This window comes from Artemia franciscana, chromosome 3 (assembly GCF_032884065.1).
Source record: "Artemia franciscana chromosome 3, ASM3288406v1, whole genome shotgun sequence".
Taxonomy (NCBI): domain Eukaryota; kingdom Metazoa; phylum Arthropoda; class Branchiopoda; order Anostraca; family Artemiidae; genus Artemia; species Artemia franciscana.
Window position 1 is genome coordinate 16347241 of NC_088865.1, and position 23165 is coordinate 16370405.

The 23165-nt window shown below is 33.9% G+C and overlaps 1 long non-coding RNA gene across 1 annotated transcript; it reads right to left on the reverse strand.

The window, feature by feature from the left end:
• On the reverse strand, window positions 1-23059 carry LOC136024944 (uncharacterized). The gene is made up of 3 exons (XR_010616980.1): window positions 22973-23059; window positions 19449-19551; window positions 1-334 (listed from the first exon to the last, which is right to left on the reverse strand). It is a non-coding gene; the product is annotated as an uncharacterized LOC136024944 (long non-coding RNA).
• Between the last annotated feature and the right edge of the window lie 106 nt (window positions 23060-23165).

Here is a 23165-nt window from a genome sequence, read left to right on the forward strand (position 1 = left end):
TAAATATTGTCGTGGTTGGAAAGAAAAGGACGCCTGAAGCCTTAATATGTCTGACTTTTAAAAGCATGGGGGGGGCCTTTGAGGAATTATTCACCTCTGAAGAGCATCCATAAGTATCAGGCATTGAATACAACAAAACCACCAGATCAAATGCTTGATTTACCGATTGATTAACAAAATTGTAAGAAAATTGCTTACCTTTCCCTATTTCTTGTACAACCATAAAATTCCAAATTTCATTAAAACTCATCCCAATGCAGATGGGGGCAAGAACTATAAGAAATCCGGGTAGATACATCTGACCAGGCTTGCCACTCAAAGAAAAATGGTCAAACTAAAAAAGAAAAAAACTAAAATTTGACGTAAAAAAAAACGAAAGTAAAACCTGTAATAAAAAAAAAAAAAAAAAGGAACACCAGAGCAACGCGAAATCAGGCTTGCGGTTCAAAGAGAAAGGGCCAGATTAGGAATGTCAAATTAATGTCATTAGTTCAATCCAAATATGACATAGTGTTGCCGGGACCCAGAACACAAGGGACAATGAGAATAAATATATAGGTGCCTACCTTGTGCCATGCTGGGGCCCGAAAGCACGCGGTGGCAAAGACCGGGTCTACTGTTAGAACACAACAGACAATGAGTATCAATATATGGAAGCCTGCCGCGTGTCATACTTGGGCCCGTTGGTGAAGCCACCGTGACCCAGCACTGTCTGCGGTTAAAACACAAGGGACAATTATCCATATATAGAAGCCTGCCGTGTGCCATGCTGGGGCCCTGCGGTGAAGCCACTGCGACCTAGCTAGTACGTAATAAAAATATAAGAATATAGAAGTTTGTTACGTAATTTAATTCTTAAGTTACGTATATTTATTACTAATAAAAACATTCATTAAAATTGTAAGATTTAGTTGCCTTTTTTGGTAACAAAAAAATTGGAGGGTAACCAGGCCTCCTCCCCCATCCCTCTTTTCTCAAAATTGTCTGATCAAAAGTAAGCGGAAGCCATTTAACAAAAAAAAAATAAATCAATATACAAGTTTCATTTTAATAATTTATATGCAGAGCCAAAATCAAACATGTATTAATTCTAAAACGTTCAGAAATTAAATTTAAAAAAATTAGTTATTTTAACTGAAAGTAAGGAGCGACATTAACACTTAAAACAAATAGAAATTACTACGTGTATAAAAGGGGCTGTTCCCATATCAACACCCCGCTCTTTACGGTAAAGTTTTTACTGTTTAATAAAGTAGAATTAAAAAAAGAGTCAAACTTTAGCATAAAGAGTGGGGCGTTGAGAAGGGAACAGCCCCTTTCATACAAGAAGTAATTTCTTTTCGTTTTTAGTTTTAATGTCGCTCTTTACTTTCAGTTTTAAAAAAAACTAGTTTTTTTATATCTAACAGTTTGTGGTAACAAACTGGAGCAAGGAGCAGCCCAGCTCAAGAGTAATCGAAACTCGATGCCAATAGTTACATCAAAAGAATTGCATTTTAATGCTGATTTAAATATATATAAGTTTCATCAAGATTAGTCCTACCCATCAAAAGTTACAAGCCTGAGAATATTTGCCTCATTTTGGAAAATAGGGGGAAATACCTTCTTAAAACTCCTACAATCTTAACGAAAATCACACCATCACATTCAGCGCATCATAGAACCTTATTGTAGAAGTTTCGAGCTCCTATCTACAAAAATGTGGAATTTCGCATTTTTTGCCAGAAGACAGATCACGGATCCATTTTTATTTATTTTTTTTCTCCAGGGGTGATCGTATTAACTCAGTGGTCCTAGAATGTCGCAAGAGGGCTCATTCTAACAGAAATTAAAAGTTCTAGTGTTTGAAGTGACCAAAAATTGGAGGGCACTTAGGCCCCCTCCCACGCTAATTTTTCCCTAAACTCATCAGATCAAAATTCTGAGATAGCCATTTTGTTTGCCATAGTCGAATAGCTTAATAACTATGTCTTTGGGGACGAATTACTCCCCCACAGTTCCCATGAGATTGGCAGCAAGTTGCAAACTTTGGCCTGTGTTTCAAACAGTTTGTGGTAACGAGCTGTAGTAAGGAGCGACCCGGCTCAATAGTAGCCAAAACTCAGAAAAATTGAATTTTGATATCAATAGCTGCATCAAAAGAATCGCATTTTAATGCTGATTTTAAATATATAATTTTCATCAAGTTTAGTCTTACCCATCAAAAGTTACGAGCCTGAGAAAATTTGCCTCATTTAGGAAAATAGGGGGAATACCTCCTAAAAGTCGTAGGATCTTAACGAAAATGATACCATCAGATTCAGCGTATTAGAAAACCCTACTGTAGAAGTTTCAAGCTTCTATCTACAAAAATGTGGAATTTTGTATTTTTTGCCAGAAGACAAATCATGGGTGCCTGTTTATTTGTTTGTTTGTTTTTTTTCCCCAGGGGTCATCGTATCGACCACGTAGTCCTAGAATGTCGCAAGAGGGCTCATTCTAACGGAAATGAAAAGTTCTAGCGCCCATTTTAAGTGACCAAAAAAATTGGAAGGCATCTAGGCCCCCTCCCACGCTCATTTTCTTCCCAAAGTCAACGGATCAAAATTTTGAGATAGCCATTTTGTTCAACATAGTCGAAAACCATAATACCTGTGTCTTTGGGGATGATTTACTCCCCCACATTCCCTGGGGGAGGGGCTGCAAGTTACAAACTTTGACCAGTGTTTACATATAGTAATGGTTATTGGGAAGTGTACGGACATTTTCAGGGGGATTTTATTTTGTTTGGGGGTGGGGCTGAGGAGAGGGGGCTATGTTAGATGATCTTTCCTTGGAGGAATCTGTCATGGGGGAAGAAAAATTCAATGAAAAGGGCGAAGGATTCTCTAGCATTACTATAAGAAAACAATGAAAAATAAACATGAAAACGTTTTTTCAAATGAAAGGAAGAAGTAGCATTGAAACTTAAAACGAACAGAGATTATTACGCATATGAGGGGTTCTAAAAATACTTTAGCATAAAGAGCGAGGTATTTAGGAGGAAATAAATACCTTGCTCTTTATGCTAAACTATTTTTAGTAATTTCAACTATTTATTCTACGGCCTTTTTGATTCAGGGGTCATTCTTAAAGAATTGGGACAAAACTTACGATTTAGTGTTAAGAGCGAGGTATTAACGAGGGTACATACCCCCTCGTATACATAATAAAAATATAAGGTTATGAAAGTTTGTCACGTAAGTTAATTCTTAAGTTACGTATATTTTTTACTAATAAAAACGTTCGTTAAAAATTAAAAGTTCTAGTTGCCTTTTTAAGTAACCGAAAAATTGGAGGGCAACTAGGCCTCCTTCTCCACCCCTTATTTCTCAAAATCGTCTGATCAAAACTAAGAGAAAGCCATTTAGCCAAAAAAAGAATTAATATACAAATTTCATTTTAATAATTTATGTGCGGAGAGCCAAAACCAAACATGCATTAATTCAAAAACGTTCAGAAATTAAATAAAAAAAAACTGATTTTTTTTTAGCTGAAATTAAGGAGCGACATTAAAACTTAAAACGAACAGAAATTACTCCGTATATGAAATGGGTTGTCCCCTCCGCAATCCCTTGCTCTTTACGCTAAAGTTTGACTATTTGCCACAATTCTACTTTTTAAAACTTTTAAAAGCTTTAGCGTAAAGAGCGAGGGATTGCGGAGGGGACAACCCATTTCATATACGGAGTAATTTCTGTTCGTTTTAAGTTTTAATGTTGCTCCTTACTTTCAGCTAAAAAATTTAGTTTTTTTTATTTAATACGTGCATAGTAATGGTTACTGGAAAATGTACAGACGTTTTCAGGGGGATATTTTTTAGAGGGGAGATTTGAGGGTGGGAGGGGGGACTACGTGGGAGGATATTTCCAAGCAGAAACTTCTCACGGGGTAAGAGAATTTCAATGAAGGGGGCGTAGGGTTTTCTAGCATTATTTGAAAAAAAAAGCAATGAAAAAATAAATATGAAAAGTTTTTCTACTGAAAGTAAGGAACAGCATCAAAACTTAAAACGAACAAAAATTATTACGCATATGAGGGGTTTAGCTCCTTGTAATACCTCACTCTTTAGGCTAAAATATTTTTAGTAATTTCAACTATTTACTCTATGGTCTTTGTAGTTCAGAGGTCAATCTTAAGGAAGTGGGACAAAATTTAAGCTTTAGTATAAAGAGTGAGGTATCGACGAGGGGTGAACCCCTTTGTATACGCAATAAAAACATACGAATATAGAAGATTGTTACGTAAGTTAATTCGTAAGTTACGTATTATTTTTGCAAATGAAAACGTTTGTAAAAAATTTAAAGTTCTAGTTGCCTTTTTATGTAATAAAAAAAATAAGAGGGCAACAAGGCCTCCACCCTCCCTCCTTTTTTCTCAAAAACTTCCGAATAAAACTATGAGAAAGCCATTTAGCCAAAAAAATTAATATGAAAATCTTGTTTTAATTATTTATATGCAGAGAGCCAAGAACAAAACATGCATTAATTAAAAAACGTCCAGAAATTAAATAAAAAAAAAACAAGTTTTTTTTTAATGAAAGTAAGGAGGAACATTAAAATTTAAAACGAACAGAAATTACTTCGTAAATGAAAGGGGCTTTTCCTCTGCAGCCTCTCGCTCTTTACACTAAAGTATTTTTTTAGTTTTAAAAAGTGGAGTTGTAAGAAAGAGTCAAACTTTAGCGTAAAGAGCAAGGCGTCAAGAAGGAAAAGGCCCTTTCATATACGAAGTAATTTATGTTATTTTTAAGTTTTAATGTTGCTCCTTACTTTAATTAAAAAAAAAAATTTTATTTAATTAATTTAAAAGAGAGATCACTCATGCACAATCTACTCGGTATTCTACAATGCAAATTTGACACAGAGGCGGAGCGAAACAAAATTCAGCCAATGCCAAATAAACACTTAATGATTAAATGCTTTAACCATTTGAGACTTAAATGCTTGTCATTTGCTACTAAACTAAAAAAACAAAAAAACTTCTACAACAAGGTTCTCTTATACGCTGAATCTCATGGTGTGATTTTCATTGATTGTATGACTTTTAGGGGGTGTTTTCCCCTATTTTCTAAAATGAGGCTAATTTTCTCAGGCTCGTAACTTTTGATGGGCAAGACTACTCTTGATGAAATTTATATATTTAAAATCAGCATTAAAATGTAATTTTTGATGTAAATATTCGTATAAAAATTCCTTTTTTTAGAGTTTCGGTTACTATTGAGCCGAGTCGCTCCTTATTACAGTTCGTTACCACGAACTGTTTGATAGCCAAAAGCAACATGTCGAGAATTCTACCAAAAATTTGTTGTATGTTCGTAATTTTTGTAATGTTTTGGGTATGAAATATTATAGTAATTCATTCCTTCTGGTTTTGAGTTTAATAGGGTCCTTTAGTTTGAGTTTTAAAAATGTCTATATATGGAAAGTTTATTTTCTGTAATAAATAAACACTAACATCTTTGGTATCACAAATATTAATTTCTTCAATTTGACACTGAAAGATTTAATGGGCATCCCTATGGGACCACACGAGGTGGACCAGTTCTTTTGGCAACCATAATAAAACTCATGAAAGTTGGACCGTATATTAGTAAAGAAGGCGCGGGGGAGAGTATTTAAAATGGTTGAAGTCAGACACCAATTCTTATTTCATAATATGGAGAATAATTGTACTTAACACATTTTGAATGCAGACCCGCCATAATTTAGCCCCCCCCCCACCCAATGTACAAATCTATAGCCCTAATTTGTTTCTAAAGTAGGGAAGATACTAACAAAAAAAAAAACGGTTTGTCTTTCAGATATTTTTGTTTTATTTAGTTTCTACATACAGGCAAGTGAAAACTTCAAAAAGAATGAAAGGAATTTGATTGACTTTGAAAAAAGACAATTCAAATTTTACGAGAAAAGGGAGAAAGAACTAAATAATTTCAAGAACTGAAAACTTTTATAACCTATGAAATGTTTGACTAAATGTTTCAATTCTGGATGAAAACATCCTTGTTTCCTTTCTATAAAATCCCTTCTCTAAGTAAAAAAAATAGAATTAGTAATAATTTTTTTTTCTTCAGTGGATTTACCTTCCGCGTTTGCTTAATTTTGATCCTTTTTCTGGATGTCCTTAATATTTCCTTTAATTTCAGTAAAATATTGTACTTTGACACTGTTTAACACACAAAAATAGGTATATATTTGATTTTTTGATAACTGATCATGAGCACAGTTTAATGTTATATATTCTCACTACTGTGATCTTGAGGAACAACACTGAAGGCGAAAATTTTTGTCAAATATACACCTAACGGAAAATACTTTTGTAAAAATAGATGGGAGAAAAAAGCTGAAAACGGGTTTATTAACAGATGTAGAATTTAATAAATAAGTTTCGCATTCTTTCTCTAAAACTACTATATTAAGGTTATCTTAAGAGATGAATTTAATAAAAAAGAACGATTATTTCTACCATATGGATTTTTTGACAGAATTTTAAATTCTATTTCTTAAACTAATATTGAAGTAACTTGGCCATCTTATTTTTTAGAATATAAGTTATTGATTTACATGCAGGTTTACGTGCAGGTTTGCAAGGAGAAACATAAAACAATATGATAGGCAGCATCGCTCTATAATAGCTAGAAATATAATAAAAACTTTCAAAGAAGCTAGTTAGATTCAATGAAAGTTCTAGTGCTCTTTTTAAGATTAAATAGAAAAAACAAGTTTTTTTTTCACTGAAAGTAAGGAGCGACATTAAAACTTAAAACGAACAGAAATTACTTCGTATATGAAAGAGGCTGCTTCCTTATCAACGCCCCGCTCTTTACGCTAAAGTTTGACTCTTTCTCTCAATTCTTCTGTTTAAAACAGTAAAAAAACTTTAGCGTAAAGAGCGGGGTGTTGATGAGGAAGCAGCCTCTTTCATATACGAAGTAAAAAATATGATGAAAATATAGTATTTCGATGAAAAAATTATGGTAACTACGACGAAGAATTTTGGAAAGTAGGCCGTCTAGAACGCATGATTTTAAATACCTAACCACCACCATAAAATAAAGATTTAGTTAAGATATACCTGTATAGGTACCATTTATCTCTCTCAGGCTAAGCTGATTACCCTGAGTGGACAGAGGAAAACCGATTGAACTACATATGAAAACAATGTTGTCAGAGTAATCCGTTAGTACCCCTCCTCACCCGGAAAAAAATCCCTATGAAGTTTTGACCCAATCCTAAACCAATAATAAGCCCTTTTCCTTTAGTAAAACCTATGCCAAATTAATTTACATTCTATTAGGCCTTTGCCCCAGGGACTGTTGGGGTTATGTCATTCTTAAAGACATATTCATCAAGATATTCCACTATTTATAAATAGTAAGCATCTCAAAACTTGTATGGGACATTTTAGGGGTTATTAGATATTGGATAAACAAAAAGTGCTTGGGGGGCAGGTTGCCTTGTTCTAATTTTTGAGAATAAAAGTTTCAAACAAGATGAAACCTGTCTGCCTTTCAACATGCCAGCCTTGAAAAACTTGTTTTGTGCAAAAGTTTTTAATATTAATTTCCTTTCATTTTTTATTGACTTATTTTTATAACACTTGGCATTTGCCAGATGATATAGCGATCGCAATTTCTGTCTGCTTGTCTGTCGGTCCCGGTTTTGCTAGTTCAGGCATTTCCAGTTAAGCTAGGACGATGAAAGCTGGCAGGCGCATCAGGGTCATGACTATAGTAAATTAGAGTCGTTTTCCCGATTTGAAAATCTTGGGGGGGAGTAGAGGGACGATTAATTAAGAAAAATTAAAAAAATGAGGTATTTTTAACCTACGAATGGGCGATCAGATCTTAATGAAATTTGATATTCAGAAGGATATAGTACCTCACAGCTCTTATTCTAAATCCCGACCGGAATCGATAAGATTAGGGGGAGGTTTGGCAAAAATTTTGTGCAAAAAGTTTTACTAGGGCTTGAATTTTTGTCAAAAGTGTCGAAAAAAGATTGCTCAAAAACATGCTCAAAAACCAAAGTCCTCGAATTTGAACGGGAAGTATTTTCAAAGACCTTGAAGACTTCGGCGTAAAGAATGGGGATAAGGAAAGAGTAGGCTAGTCTAATAATTTCTATTCATTTTAGCTTTTAATGTTGCTCCTTACTTTCAGTTGATTTTTTTTATTTTTAATTCAATGACATTAAAAAGCGACGTGAAGATTTTAACTTAAAAACTTCTATAAATTAAACTTTCCTATATATGAGAGAGGCTGTCGCTTTAAGTTTGACTTTTGTATCGCAATGCTTTAAGAATGAACATTCTAGAATAAAACCAGTGATAAAAAGCTGCGATAGAAAAAAAAAAAAAATGCAATTTTCAATTTTAAAAAGATGCTTCATGGATGATAAGACTTATTTGGTTACATTTGTCTAAAGCAAAAAAAAAAAAAAAATCCTCAAACAGTTCGTGGTAACGACCTGTAGTAAGGAGCGACCCAGCTCAATAGTAAACGAAACTCTAAAAAACGGAACTTTGATCCTAAAAGATATATCAAAAGAATCGGATTTTTATGCTGATTTTAATTATATAAGTTTCATCAAATTTAGTCTGTGTCATCAAAAGTTACGAGCCTGAGAAAATTTGCCTTATTTTGAAATATAGGGGGAAACACCCCTTAAAAATCATAGGATCTTAACAAAAATCGTGCCATCGCATTCAGCGTGTCAGAAAACCTTTTAAAAAATTTAAACCTTTGAAAAAATTTTAAGGTCCAATCTACAAAATGTGGAATTTCGTATTTTTTGCCAGAAGACAGATCACGGGTGTGGGTTTGTTTGTTTGTTTGTTTTTTTCCCACGAGTGATCGTATCAACCAAGTGGTCCTAGAGTGTTGCAAGAGGGCTCATCCTAACGGAAATGAAAAATTCTAGTGCTCTTTTTCAGTGACCAAAAAATTGGAAGGCACCTAGGCCCCCTCCCACGCTCATTTTTTCCCAAAGTCAACGGATTAAAATTTTTAGATAGCCATTTTTTGTTCCACATAGTCGAAAACCATAATAAATATGTCTTTGGGGACGACTTACTCCCCCACAGTCCCCGTGGGATGGGCTACGAGTTATAAACTTTGACCAGTGCTTACATATAGTAATGGTTATTGGGAAGTGTACAAGCGTTTTCAGGAGGATTTTTTGGTTTGGGGGAGGGGTTGATAAGAGAGGGATATGCTTGGGGAACTTTCCATCGAGGAATTTGTCATGGGGGAAGAGAACAAAGAATTTGTGGTTTGAACATCACAAAATAATTATTGTGTTTTTAACTCCAACAAGCTCCATATACCCTTGAAATAGATACAGAATATGTATGGTAAAATCGTCTATAAAATCCTTTCTCTAAGTAAAAAATAAGAATTAGTATTACTTTGTTTTTCTTCAGTGGATTTACCTTCCGCGTTTGCTTAATTTTGATCCTTTTTCTGGATGTCCTTAATATTTCCTTTAATTTCAGTAAAATATTATACTTTGACACTGTTTAACAAACAAAAATAGCTGATCATGAGCACAGTTTAATGTTATATATTCTCTCTACTTTGATCATGAGGAACAACACTGAAGGCGGAAATTTTTGTCAAATATCCACCTAGCGGAAAATACTTTTGCAAAAATAGATGGCACTAAAAAGCTGAAAACAGGTTTATTAACAGATGTAGAATTTAATAAATAAGTTTCGCCTTCTTTCTCTAAAACTAATATATTACGGTTATCTTAAGAGATGAATTTAATAAAAAAAAAGTACGATTATTTTTACCATATGAATTTTTTGACAGAATTTTATATTCTATTTCTTAAACTAATATTGAAGTAACTTGGCCATCTTATTTTTTAGAAGATAAGATATTGATTTACATGCAGGTTTACGTGCAGGTTTTCAAGGAGAAACATAAAACAATATGATAGGCAGCATCGCTCTATAATATAATCGCTTTATTTCAAGGGTATATGGAGCTTGTTGGAGTTAAAAACACAATAATTATTTTGAGATGTTCAAACCACAAATTCTTTGTTCTCTTCCCCCATGACAAATTCCTCGATGGAAAGTTCCCCAAGCATATCCCCCTCATATTAACCCCTCCCCCAACCAAAAAATCCTCCTGAAAACGCTTGTACACTTCCCAATAACCATTACTATATGTAAGCACTGGTCAAAGTTTATAACTCGTAGCCCATACCACAGGGACTGTGGGGGAGTAAGTCGTCCCCAAAGACATATTTATTATGGTTTTCGACTATGTGGAACAAAATGGCTATCTAAAAATTTTAATCCGTTGGGAAAAAAAGGAGCGTGGGAGGGGGTCTAGGTGCCTTCCAATTTTTTGGTCACTGAAAAAGAGCACTAGAATTTTTCATTTCCGTTAGGATGAGCCCTCTTGCAACACTCTAGGACCACTTGGTTGATACGATCACTCGTGGAGAAAAAACGAACAAACACACACACCCGTGATCTGTCTTCTGGCAAAAAATACGAAATTCCACATTTTGTAGATTGGAAAGCTCGTATAATTATAGAAAACACAAGGAAAACACCTTAATAAAGGAGAATTTCGGTAAGCATATGCTGTCAACTTAATGCTTGCATTGCAAGAGTACCCATGAGCTGATATATGAAGACATTATAATCAGAAATGTTTCCTCTGAACGGAATGCTGGAAATTTCGGTATTTTCTCCATGAACGGAAAAGTGTTTTGAGTTTTATTATCAATTTGTTTCAAGGCTGATTGTATTTATCTAGTTCACTTTGAAAAATATTTAATTTTTACAGTTATGAAGCATAAAGATGTCGTATATACTGGATTTTGGTATTAAAAATTAAACTAAAAATATGTTATTAAGCATTTTTATTTTATGAGCTACCTCAACAATATGTTCTTTGATATGCTGAATCTGATGGTGTGAATTCCATGACTTCAAGAGGTCTTAACCTCTTTTTCTGAAAATCAGACAAATTTTCTCAAACTCGCAGCTTTTGATGGGTAAGACTAAACTTATAATTTTGAATCAACATTATAAGCATATTCTTTAGATTTATCTATTGGTGTCAAACTTCCATTTTTTAGAGTTTTGGTTACTATTGAGCCGGGTCACTATTTATTTACAGTTCGACACCATTAACTGTTTAATTACCCATCAAAATCTAAACAGAGATCATTGAAATATTGATCGTTGTTTCTGTATTACCAGAAGTATTGTATTTATAAAACTTCACAGTTTCATGAAATGTATTTAAATATATAGAAAATACTTGTTTAGCTAGGGTAAAGAGCATGTTTAAAACTTAAAACAAATATGGAATATTCTGTATATAAGGGGGACTACCCCCATTCTCAACACCTTGCTTATTAAACAAATTTTTTTTGTGCTTTGAAATTATTTTTTTCCAATTGCAAATTTGCTTAATAATTTCCGGAAAAAAAACTTTGAAGTAAAAAGTAAGGACCTAAGAGGGTGACATTCCCCTTCAAATAAACAATAGTCTGTTCAAATAGGTTTCATATCTGTTCCGTGCTTTCAGTTGAAAACCTCTTTTTTTATTTAATTTCTGATAGTTTTCCAAATCATAGCTAGGCCTAACTAAGATATAATTTGACCTGTAGGTCCCTTAAATCCCTGGTTAGGCTACTTACTTTCAAAATTTGTAAATTAATAGTTATACGTTGATTCAGGCACGTACTCAGGAATTTTTTCGGGGGAGGGGCCAAAACCCTCGAAAAGGCAAATATAAAGTAGCACTTTTTTATTTAGTAACTAAGTAAATGCAAAAAGCACGTATATCGGAAAATACGGATAAACTTTAATCTGTAGTATTGTAGCAGATGGGGGGGGGAAGGAGACTGAAGCCTCAAAAGATGTTTTAGGCTCAGGTTATGTTCATATGATATAGAACCAGTGATTAATCTATTATATCCCACTGAAAGGGAAATTTTAGGGCTAATAGTGCAATATGGGTGCTGTGGGGGGTAGTCCTTCTATTGCGAATACGTCGATTTTAATGAAAAATGGTTATTTCCAAAATTGATCCATTAAAAGCTGTACTTTATCCTGAAAAGGGGGGATAAACGCCCTAATATCAAGGATAATTTTATTTTGCTGTGGAAAGCAGACTCTCTTTACAAAAAAAAAATAACAGTAAAATCGCTAATTACTTCAAAGAGGGTAAAAAGTTAGACAGAAAATGGGTTAATAATTGGGCAGTGACTTGACCAGGTAATTTCATGCTGTAAAATCCCCATGAAAGGCTTCAAACATGCATCTAGATTCTTAATAAATGTCCTATTTTTGCCAGAAATCCCAAGAAACCATGGGAAAATTAAACATTTCACAAAATTTTGAGGGAGGGGGGGAAGGCCCCCCCCTGCGTACGTGGCAGCGTTGATTATTAAATCCTACATTTAAATTTGCAAATTAAATTTTGGATAGAATTTGAATATACTTCAAAAATTGGCAGTGAATAGTAATATTGATGAAAAGTCCTAGCAAATATTATTTCTAAAGAACTTCGGTTGGATGAAAAGGTGTATTATTGTTTGTATGTATGGCAATTTTGTGAGACCTCTGATCTTCTATATAACTGAAGCCAACACAAAATAGTTTTTTTATTGATAAATATTTACATAATTTTTTTAAATGTACTGAAGTACATCATATAAATAAAAACAGAAAAATATTACTATTTAAAATTACTGAAAACTAGGTTCATAGCAGTATTTGCCACCCCAAAGAAATTTTATGGCAGGGCTGATGATGAATTGCCTTACTTATTCTACATCTGTGTCGATGGATATGGGAGTATAAAATATTAGCTGTATGGAAAAACATTTTAACTAATTTCTAGTCCCCCCTACCTCTTTCAACATTTATTTGAAACCTCATGAAAAAGTAAGCAGTTTGCCCATTAAAATACATTTTGTTTGAATTTACCCTACCCCTACCTAAGAAATGACTCAACCCTCCCTCTTCATTAGAGTTGATACGCAATTAAAGATCACCGAACGTAGCCTAATTTCATTACAAATAAAACAAATCAACTTGGTTGAATCCGGTACTGCCACCATGTGGTATTACTTCTTTTATAACTTGGAAGCCTAAAATATAGTTACTGATATTTTTAGATAGATTGGCTTCTCAAAATTTAAATAGATTGCAAATTCATCCTTTTTGATGTAAAGTCGTAGTTAGGTGCCTTGAACAAGCTAAACTGTCATCCAACCGCCACTTCTATTTTGGCACCTGCTCCCCCCTGAAAAAATTTCTGTTGGCACCCTAGCCTCAAACGTCAACAGTAGAGTTCTCTGATAGCATTGAGCTGTATTGTTCCTTATTTACAGTTCGTTACCACGAAGGGTTTGATTTGACTTTTTATCCCAATAAATTAATAACAAGTCCTGAAACACAAGGGCCTGATATCAGAATCAAAAGCTTTTTTGCTATTTTAAGCACACAAAAAAACCTAAATTTTGTCAATTAGGATCAAAAGCTTTCTAAATTGTTGGAAAAATACAGAAAAGCCTACAAATAAAAAATTAGTCACACATTTAGGAGATTAGAGATTTTGCCAAAAATTGAAGTAGAAATTACAGATTTATAATACACCAACTCTCGATTAGTAAAGTAAAAAAAAACTTTTAGAATTTATTAAACTATTCATTTATAGCAATCTCTGTCGTTTTTCTGTCATTTTGCTCTTTTATTTGCTGATTGTGATTTAGTTTAGCTCTACGCTCGGAAAACTATTTTACCTTATTTCTACTGATTTTTGGTTTAATGTCGCCATTTACTTTTCTTTAAAAAATATTTGTTTTAGAATTTTTGTATTTATTTACAAAGTCTACAGTCGAGTTCTGAATATAGGGAAGGGTAGGGACTTTGAACTCCCTCTCACCACTGCCAAAATGTTAGACCAACTCGTTAAAAGTGATAAAAAATGCAGAGTAAACAAATTTCAATGTGTTTTCAAAAAACAATGTAGCCCCTCTTTAAAGAAAAAAAGTAGTGTCGCCATACTTTACAACTACTTACTACTCAAGGCTTGTAGTTGTGATTGACCTGATTCAAGAACAATCAGATCAGGCACAGAGAGAGAACCAGCTGGTGCGATGTTATGCTATAAGATAAAGGTGTAACAGCCAGCCCCAAAGCTCAGTTAGCAGCCTCCCCCCCCCCCCAGATAAAATTTTGCTTGTTACAAATATCGTGAAAACCACGATAGGCCTCTACAGATCAATTGTCTACATAAAAGGACACTTGTTTTTAAAGCATATCCTTTCCCTTTTTGATAGTAAGATATCAAATATTGTTCCCTTTCTCATTGACTGGAGGAAATCAGCTCCAACCTTGCCATCCCCCTCCTCTCTTTATAGCAATAGACAAGGGATAGCTAAAACTTTTATGGGTTAATATCAGTAATTATTAGAATACTTAATATTTCAGACATTCCAAACCCATAGCATAGTGTGAAAGAAATAAATAATGTAATTTAAATTTATCTAAATATAACTAAAACATTGTAATAAAAAAAGGGGTAACCATGATAATCCTTGCTCTTTACGTTAATATTTTTTACCACATAAAAAAAAGTTTTCATACTAATTAAACAGCCTTTGTGTTTCATGAGTCATTCTTAAAGAATTGGGACAGGGATCAAACTTTAACATAAAGAAAGATATATTGTGGAAAGGATAGCCTCCCTCGTAAGACAGCTTTTTTAGTTATAAGTTTTAATATTGTTCCTTATTTTCAGCTGAAGAATTTTTTTACCTAATATCCTATTTTTTCCAAGTAATGCAGGGGAATGCAACTGCACGGAAAATTCTCTTCTCGAGTGATAAGAGGCAAGTAAAAGAATTGTTATTGCTAGTATCGACTCTAAAAATAAGGCATTTTTCTTGGCGTTGATGGCTTGCAAATAGAGAAAGGGTTAAACAAGTTCTTATCCATACCGGGCTGAAGCTGAAGGGTAGTGCTTCCCAGGTTGGGGAAGTTACTACGAGAAACAGAGACACCACCATTTGTTGCTTTGAGAAGGCTGACTTCTTCGAAAAACTGACTAAAATATTAAGCCCGAGGGACTCAAAAAATTTTCGGGTTTGCTGGCAACGAGCTTTTGTGGTCTGAGCCTTTATTGAGTTTTGTGAGTCAACCAATTACAGACGACTTCAACGAGATCAGTGAATTAAATAAATATATCCACTCATTTAATAAGCCATTTTCCTCACAAGACTGTTACTTTTGAAAAGTCAGAAGAAAGGTGAACTCTTAATGAGTTTTTATAAAATGGAAGTAACGTTTGCTGAATAGCCGAATACTTCCAGGAAATCTGAAAAAGGCGAATAGTCACTGATAGACAATAGAGTCTTGACTTGAAGCAGAAAACTTGATCAGCTTTCTAGTCTGAAATCAACCATGTCTACTCATATTTAGTATAGTAATAGTTATTCAATTTATAATAATGTCAGCTTGCTTAAATTCTTCGCCTGATACAAAAGTAAATGTTAGACTAGAAGATCTTTTGATATAAACTAACTAATTAAAAGAAACATAAATGCATATAAAACGGGTTTCCTCGGCTACGATGTGGATATAATTCTAGATATTGGACACCGACGCTTGTCCTTTTCGAGCAACCGTCTAGGGGTAAACGAAGGTTGTCTGTGGTTGGTTTGGGACGATGTCCTAATGAAAGATTAAAGGAAAATTGAAATTTACTGGGAGGTTGTAAAGATGAATGATTTTAATAGATTAGGATGGAGGAGGGGCGTGGGCAACTGTATTGACCTCAGGCAGCTTGTTGCTGTGTTGAGTTGATATTAGTGGTTTATGCATCGCTGCAGAGTCAGAAAAGTTAAATTCTTGTAGAAGGGGTAAATTTATGCCATGAAATTTTGTGGAAAACCCGGACTTAAGAACACCATGCAAATCCATGATAATAATACTTAGACGGTGGAAACATCCCTACAAATGCGTAATATTTCCCCAGGCATTCCCTAATCAAACGGTTCGTGGTAACAAACTGTAGTAAGAGGCGACCCAGCTCAATAGTAAACGAAACTCTAAAAAACAAAATTTTGATAGTAAAAGATACATCAGAAGAATTAGATTTTTATGCTGATTTTAAATATATAAGTTTAATCAATTTTAGTCTTTGTCATCAAAAGTAAAGGGCCTGAGAAAATTTGCCTTATTTTGGGAAAAAAAGGCGAAAACACTCCTTAAAATCATAAAATCTTAACGAAAATCACATCATCGTATTCAGCATATCAGAGAGTAGCATAACAGCATATCAGAGAATAACATAAGGGGCGTTGCCTCCTCAACGCCCCCCTCTTTACGCTAAAGTTTCTTACTGTTTTAAAAATAGAGTTAAGAGAAAGAGTCAAACTGTAGCGTAAAGAGCAAGGCGTTGAGGAGGAAAAGCCCATTTCATATTCGGAGTAATTTCTACTAATGTTACTCCTTACTTTCAATTGAAAAACTTTTTCATGTTCATTTTTCATTGTTTTTTTTTATAGTAATGCTAGAAAACTCTGCGCCCTTTTCATTGAATTACTCTTCCCCCATGACATGTTTCTCCAAGGAAAGATCCTCCCACATAGCCCCCTCCCCTCAACCCCACCTCCCAAACCAAAAAAAATCCCCCTTAAAACGTAAGTACACTTCCCAATAACCATTACTGTACGTAAACAATGGTCAAAGTTTTTAACTTGTAGCCCCTCCCCAAGGGACTGTGGGGGAGTAAGTCATCCCCAAAGACATATTTTTATGGTTTTCGACTATGTGGAACAAAATGGATATCTCAAAATTTTGATCCGTTGACTTTGGGAAAAAAATGAAGGTGGGAGGGGGCCTAGGTGTTCTCCAATTTTTCTGGTCACTTAAAAATGACACTAGAACTTTTCATTTCCGTTAGAATGAGCCCCCTTGCGACATTCTAAGACCACATGGTCGATACGATGGCCCCTGGGAAAAAAACAAAAACAAATAAACACACACCCGTGATCTGTCTTCTGGCAAAAAATACAAAATTCCATATTTTTGTAGATAGGAATTTTCGGTACAGGGTTCCCTGATACGCTGAATGCGATGTTGTGATTTTCGTTAAGATTCTTTGACTTTTAGGGGGTGTTTCCCCCTATTTTCTAAAAGAAGGCAAATTTTCTCAGGCTCGTAACTTTTGATGACAAACATTAAATTTGATATAACTTACATATTTAAAATCAGCATGGAAATTCGATTCTTTTGATGTATCTTTTAGCATCAAAATTCCGTTTTTTAGAGTTTTGTTTACTATTGAGCTGGGTCGCTCCTTACTACAGTTCGTTACCACGAACTGTTTGAAATGTCTCTATTCAATAGTTGTAACTAGTAATCTGCCGTGATAAGTAGTTCTCTTTGACTCACTTTACTTAGCTTCTTCTTGTTTTTTAGTGAATCGTAGGGTATAGTTAAACTTTTCCTTAAATCCGTTCGCTTTCTTTCCTCGAAAGTTTTGTAAAAGAATGAACTTGAAAAAAAAAATTCTAAAAAAAAAATTATTCTTTTGAGTAGAAAAAGCCCAAAACAAGCCAAATTAAAAAAACAATAAGCCCAGTTTCCCGCCCAAAGCCCAAAGGGAACGATTTTGAGAAAAGACGGGTGGGGGGAAGCCTAGTTGCCCTCCAATTTTTCGGTTACTTAAAAAGGCAACAAGAACTGTTCAGTTTAAACGAAAGTTTTTATTAGTAATAAATATGCTTAACATAAGAATCAACTTACATAACGAGCTTCTATATTCTTATATCTTTATTATGTACTAGCTGGGTCCCGGCAGCTTCACCGCTGGGCCCCAGCACGGCATGCGGTAGGCTTCAATATATGAATTCTTATTGTCCCTTGTGTTCTAATGCAGTTTTTTCAAAGATTTTTGATTATTATTAAAGCAAGTCAAATTTTTAACAATGATATCTATTAAGCTTCAAACTTTGGATTTCTGTGGCAGACTGGCACCAAGAGGAAGACACTAAGTTTGAACTATAGAGAAAACCACATAAGGGCCGGGGTCTAAAACATATAGAATAGGAGAGTCTAGGTACTCTCTCCCAAAAAATACAAAATTTATCTTACTATGTTTTTAAGACTATTCTTACACAAATTTACTCGAATCTCGGTATTTTTCTAGTAGTTCTTAACAAAAGGTTGTTATGAATGAAGTTCTTTGAGAAACACTCAACTAGGCCTACTTTAAAGTCTACATATGAGCACGCCTACTGTCAAATAGTACCATGTTTTGTCCAATTTCTTTATTACTAGGCTGCTGCTACTAACAAGAGGGATCATTTTATCGAATATCAAAGGTAATAATGCCCTATTTGAGTAACAAGTGATGACCTTTACCCATTGCTAACATATAGTACTGGTTATTGGGAAAGTGCAAAGATATTCTCGGGGATGGGTCTGGTGGAGAACTTTTTTTGGGGGGAAGGGCATGGGAGGAAGAACTGGATTTCCTAGCATTAATTGAAAAACTATCAGAAATTAAATCAATTTCAGTCTTGTAATTCTGTCTGCCAAAAATCTCTTCAAATCATTACTTAATTTTTATTCTGCGCCCAGTAAGACTCAATTCTACTCCTTAACACACAAATTTGTATTTCTAAATTATATTATAAAACGAACAGAAATTACTTCGTATAGAAATGGGTTTTCCCCACCACAATCCCTCGCTCTTTATGCTAAAAATTTTAATTGTTTTAAAAATTAGAATTGTAGCAAAGTGTCAAACTTTAGCGTAAAGAGCGAGGGATTGCAGAAGGGAAACCCATTTCTATACAGAGTAATTTCTGTTTGTTTTAAGTTTTAATGTTGCTCCTTACTTTCAGTTAAAAAAACTTGTTTTTTTATTAAATTTCTGAACGTTTTTAATCAATGCATGTTTTGATTTTGGCTCTCCTTGGAGGAATAATTGAAACGAAATTTGCAGATTTTTTATTTTTGGCTAAATGGCTTTCTCATAATTTTGAGAAAAAACAGCACGGGAGGAAGCCTAATTGCCCTCCGATTTTTTGGTTAATTAAAAAGCCAACTAGAACTTACCCATATTAACCATATCTATTTAAAATTCCCTATCACATACTTGCTGACTAGCCCCCGACAAATATTTGGGCCCAAGCCACCAACATTCCAGAATAAATGAGTGGTTATACTATGTGATAAATCTATCACTCCCTCTTTCTTCCTCTATAATATATCCTCTCCCTCTCTCTTTCTCCTTATATAGCCTATATATTAACAGAATATACAATGGAAAAAATAGAATATTAAGACCTAGAAACTTTCTCTTTAGGTATTAAAGACCCGCCTCTCAGTACAACGATTCGATATAATATCAAATTACTATCGATTGCTCATCTTACCTGCATCAATAATATCTCCATCATGTTAATGAAAAAAAGATTTGCGACATCCAAACCACCATGTCGCTACATCTCTAGGAAAGGCTGGGTCTCCTTTATCCACCTTAAAAAAATATTTGGGAGCAAATTAAGAGAATATTAAATAGAAGTAGAATAATGGTTGCATTTTCTCAACTTTGGTTAGTGACGTTTTTCAGTGTCATAAAACACAGATTTTTTTTTAAAGATAGGAGTAATTTTCTGATATGAAAGTAAGGCTAGAATTAATTAATATGAAGGACATTAACCATGGTGACGCGTGACTTTTAGGACACCTTTGCAACCACGAATAGTTCTTTTGTTGCCACCAGGCAGATTTATATTTCCCTAGCAAGCGTCATAGAACATTTTTTAAGGTAAAACCCTGCTCTCTTTGGGTAGGGGACAGTAGATTGATTGATTACAAGTTAATACAGCCAATTTATAGAATCTTAGCTGCTATCTATTTCTATTATAGTACCCATTAAATGCCTACTTTTCAGTTCTTTTTACGCTGAGCACATCCTTTTATCTCCTTTGGATATTCTTCCTCTATATTTACAAGCAAAAAATGTCAATATTATTCTTAATTCAATAGTCTAGTACTAGATCACCCCACCTCTCTCTTTATTCCATCTATCTAATCCCACTATTTTATAATCTCTGAATGATGGATTTAATATATAACTTCAAATAAGTATCTTGAATGCAAAACATGTCAATATTATTCTTTGAATGTTTCACCCTTGGGGAATTCTGACTGCTTAAGTTGTCATAATTTTCAGTTCTTGTCATGGTTGTCATTTTTTTGTCCTTAGAGCATACTTATTTGAAGCTATACATAAATCCATTATTCAGAGATTATAAAATAGCAGGATTAGATAGATGGAATAAAGAGAGGTGGGGTGATTATTGGAATTAATAAGGAAATCAATTATATCACAATTTGTTTGTCAATGCAGGAGGGTTATCAAATGGAGGTTGTTGGAAGCAAACTAAATCTTAAAAATAAAATGAAGCTGAATATATTCAATACTAATATACCAGACAGTAACTTACTCTGAAGTGACCATGAAAATTATAGATACAGTGCCTGGAGGGGAGAAACTATTGAATATAGGAGATTTAAATATGCACAATGGTCTTTGGTGTGGATGTGGAAATGATGATAGAAATGGAAAAACAATCCAAAGTTTCACTCCAAAAGTTTCAATAATAAGTGATAATGAATCTACCCAATATAGTGATCATTTTCCCATTTTGGTAGAGATTTCTCTAGATAATAGTATATACACAAATTATGAAGAACCTAGTAAAGTTAATTTGAAGAAAATTAACTGGGAAGCTTTTAAGAATAAATTACAAGAAACAGACGTCAAGTCACAAGTGAACTGTTATGAAGAAGTCAATGGGAAAATAGAGACATTTCAAAATTCACTCTTAGGAATTGCACAAGAACTGACTAAATAGTAAAAGAGGTCCTAGTCACTGTAAACTGAGTTTTCAGTGGAACAATGAATGTACAATTGCAAAGAAACAGTTATTAGAGGCAATAAGAAGGTACATGCAGTTCCCAAACTTTCTAATGTGTCAAAGACAATATGCAGCCTTTGGTCATCATTTATTGGGTTATCTGCTGTATTGATCCAACCAATCCCAATTTGATAAAAACACATATATTTAGAAATTTATTCAAATTTAAAATTCTTTAACTTAATCATGACAAACCAGTACTGGTAAAATGTACTGGTAAAATGACAAACCAGTAACTTCTTACTATCTTGGAAAGCAGTTAGGTTAGAAAAATGAAACTTTCAGGGATGGGTCAACAGGCTAAAGTATATCCCAGGAAGGTATTTTAGAGTACCCACATCTACTCCTTCCCCCTCAAGAGGGCCCTGAAATTTGCCTACATGACTGGTCAATACCTATTGAAATTTTGACAAAACACTTTTTTACCTAAATTTTCAGCTACCAGTTGCTTTTTCTCTGCCTTTAGTTCTGAAAATACAATTTCTGTTATTTCAGTAGAATTCTAAGCCATATCAAAATTTTTTTTTTCTTCAAAATTTAGGAAATGTATTAGCATTTCTTTAAAAACTTATAAATGGGATTGAGCAATGTGAAGCTGAAAACAATTTTGTTGTACTTCATTCAAGCAGAAGATCTATTTTGCAAGGTTTCACTTTTATAACACATATATTTTTAAAGGTCATCAAAGATTAGGACCCTCTAGAGGGAAAGAGAGTGGAGTTAGGTAGTTCAGAATACTTTCCTGGGACATAATTTGGCCTGTAAACCCATCCCTGAAAGTTTCATTTGGTTAATTGACTTCTTGCTATCTTGGAAAGAGTTTAGGTTAGGAAAATGAAACTTTAAGGGATAGGTCTACAGGCTAAATTATGTCCTGGGAGGGTATTTTAAAGTACCCACCTCTACTCCTTCTCCCACTAGAGGGCCCTGAAATTTGCCTATATGACAGGTCTATACCAATTGAAATTTTGACAAAACAACATTTTACCTTAATTTTCAGTTACTAGTTGCTTTTTCTCTGCCTTTAGTTATGAAAATGCAATTCCTGTTATTTGAGTAGAATTTGGATCCATATCTATGTGTTTTTTTTTTTCAAAATTTAGGAAATTTATTTGCATATCTTTATAACCTTATAAAAAGGAATTGAGCAAAGTCATGAACCTGAAAATAATTTTATTGTACTTCAATTAAGCAGAAGATATATTTTGCAGGGTTTTAATTTTATAACATGCATATTTACAAAGGTCAGGGCCCTCTATAGGGAGGAGTGGAGGTAGTTGCTTCAAAATACCTTCCCAGTATAAACTTTAATCTGTAGATTCATCCCTGAAAGTTTCATTTTCTTAACCTAAAGCCTTTCTGAGATAGCAAGAAGTCAATTAACTAGAATTTTACCTTCCTAACTTAACCCCTTTCCAAGATAGCTAGAAGTCACTAAACTAGAATTTTACCTTAATGCTTATTACACCTTAAAAATGAATCTATAATAAAACAATAAGTTTGAAAGTTTGATGCCATAGACATAGACAGACATTTTTTTTATTTTCATCCATGATTGGATGAAATGCCAATGATTTAACCCATTTAGGGACCAAAAAACTGAAGAAAAATTTGTTATTTTCAAGGATATATAAAGTGCTTAAAACAAAATGTAAACTAAACAGCCAAATTTGTAAATAACAATAAAAAGCATGAAGTGGTAACCTATAGGCCTACTCTTTATTTTAAAGTAAGAAATATAGACTTTCCCATATTTACCAATAAGCCTTCTGTTTTACTTGATCGAGAATAATGAATTTAGATTCAGTACGCAATGCAGGGTATATATTTGCACATTAATGGGGTGGAGTCTGACCTATGTTAATATAGGCTAATCATACACACCAAAGGCCAGCAGCTTTTGTTAACCATAGTATTCCATTAAAACAAGTCGACTATACATCTATAAAAGGTACAAAGAGCTTCATACTTACCAGTTTTATTTATTTTACAAGTCTCAGCCAGCCAAATGGCTGGCTGAGACGGCAGACCAAGTGCTAATACAAAATGTCGGAAAGCTTGATGATGGTGATGGAGGAATTATTCGTCCAGAGTTGCAACGTTTTCTGTCTCTGAATATGTTCCCTGAGTATCGTAAATGTCAAACTTAAGCCCTGACTTAATTGA